Source organism: Monodelphis domestica, chromosome 6, assembly GCF_027887165.1.
Source record: "Monodelphis domestica isolate mMonDom1 chromosome 6, mMonDom1.pri, whole genome shotgun sequence".
Taxonomy (NCBI): domain Eukaryota; kingdom Metazoa; phylum Chordata; class Mammalia; order Didelphimorphia; family Didelphidae; genus Monodelphis; species Monodelphis domestica.
This window is the reverse complement of record NC_077232.1, coordinates 303626668-303629167: the sequence shown is the minus strand read 5'-3', so window position 1 is coordinate 303629167 and position 2500 is coordinate 303626668.

The window sequence follows — 2500 nt, the reverse complement described above, 5'->3', positions numbered from 1 at the left end:
CCCTCTCTCTGTCTCCCTCTCTCTCTCTCTCTCTCTCTCTCAATCTGCAAGGTTATATATATATATAAACATTGTTTCTGGCTAAATCAGAAACATTTACATGCAGTAAGTTGCTAAACTGTAGCTTCATCTTACTCTTGTTTCATTCCTTCTCGGTTCGATAGGATGTGACATTTCAAGAGTTAACAGGTAAGATAGCATTCTTTTGGCATTCTGCAGCTTCAATTCTTTTCACCTCTACTCTGCACTATTTCCATTAGCCAAAATCAGATCATACAAAACTTTCCAAAACATTATACTGTAGATGCAAAGTGATTTAACAGGCTCTTAGCCTGTTCTCTAAAGCAGGATAAAGAACACTTAATATCAATCTCAATAATCTAACTCAGAAAAAAAAATATCTGGCAACCCCGTGTTTACGAGACCTGCTCCAGAAAACCTTGAGTTGTTTCCCAGGTGGCTGCTTCCCCCCTTCTCTTAGAGAGTTGAGAGAGTCTGGCTCTGAAAGACTTCTCTGTCCTAGCTGTACCATGGCTTCATGCATCCGAAATAGAACAGCCAAAAACATCGTATGACCATAGATTTCAAGCTGGAAAGGACCTTCGAAGTAATTGAGCCCCCATTTACCCATCTTATAGATGAGAAAACTGAGGACCAAACAGTCTTATGTCCACACAGAGGATAATTCAAACAGGAAAGTAACAAATCAGCAACTTCACTCCTGGATTTTCTGGTCACTGACCTTTCTCTTTGGTGCTCAGAGCCCTGTGTATCCATTGGCTTTCTCTACTTTCCATCTGAGTAGAATTCCATTTGTACATTCAAAGTGAAACAAGAGACAGTTATGGGCCTGAATACTTTAGATTTCCTCACTGATAACATATCTGTTAACCCATTGCATCATTCACAGCAATTAATGCCCTGGACTCGGCCACACAGGAAGTTCAACCAAAAGGAAATAGTAAACGTATAGAGTAGTACATATGCACGGCTCGATGTATCTAGGTATATATTCCGTTTCTTGTTAAGCTCAAAAAAGGGGTCCAACAAGATCTGCCCGGTCTATTTAAACATCCACATCCCACACAGTCTTGGCTTATTATTAGCCTTTTTGACTTTCCAGAATTCTTCCCCACTCCTCCTGTGTGCTTCCAGTATTTGTTGTGGTTTTCTTTCTCAAAGTTCATTTGCCACTAGGTGAAAAGTAAATTTGGTCCTCCATTTTAGAGGCAATCGAGTTAATAAAATCAGTGATAAGCTTGTATTACAGGGGAAGAATGACAAAACAACACTCTTACATTTGCATGGTGCCGTTATTCTTGTCCTGAGCAATCCACAGTGGTCCTAGGCCCTTGGTAAAGAGATAATGTTCTATACATCGTTGGATATGTTCACTTTTGTGGTTTTTTGCCTATGACCATAGTGATGAGTGACTGCAGCATAATTCCTTTTTTTAAAAATCCTTTACCTTAGGTCTTAGTATCAATTTAAAGACTGAAGAGCAGCAAGGGCTAGGCAATTGGAGTCAAGTGACTTGCCCAGGATCACACAGCTAGGCCAGTATGGCCAGATCTGGACTCCCTACTTTGGGCCTGGTGCTCTATCCACTGTGCTACCCAGCTGCCCCATAAAGCATAATTCTCGAAATGACAAGAATGAATGTTATTATACCTCTAAATTCCCAAATACAATTCTTATTCTAGAAACAGAAATATGCCCAGGTGAAGAAAACTTATGGAAAATAGACTTGAACAGAGATTTTTCGTTTGAATTTTTTACTTGCTTACTCCACAAAGATTGTTCTCTTCAAATTTTTTCATGTTCTATGTATTTCTCAGATGAGTCTTGGACTTTAAAATTAGTTTTAATAACAACAATGAAATGAAGCTGAGATTCTTTTTTTTTTTTTATAAACCCTTACCTTCTGTCTTGGAGTCAATACTGTGTATTGGCTCCAAGGCAGAAGAGTGGTAAGGGCTAGGCAATGGGGGTTAAGTGACTTGCCCAAGGTCACACAGCTAGGAAGTGGCTGAGGCCAGATTTGAACCTAGGACCTCCCGTCTCTAGGATTGGCTCTTAATCCACTGAGCTACCCAGCTGCCCCCTGAAGCTGAGATTCTTAAGCAAGATTTCCAAATATTTTTACATTGAATATTGTGCTTGAGAATTGGTGAGTACACCCACCATCTTGAGATAAAGAAAGGACTTAGCTTCTCCTGTGAAATTAAATATTTCCTTTTAGATTTAACATGTAAATCCCCCCAACCTCTCTGGATCTAAGTTCTGCATGAGTTTCCAATGATTCTTCATTTTATCCTCCAACCAAGGGCTTTTGTCAAGTTGGATGCCATTGAGATGAGTGCTATGACTAGGGATGGGGACTGGACCTGCCATTCCATTGGTACTGGGAATTCCTAGATGGGAACACTCCCTCTACCAAAGCAGGCCAGTACCTTATCTGCCACTTTGACTCTTGGAATACTGCCTAGAGTCCTGAGAA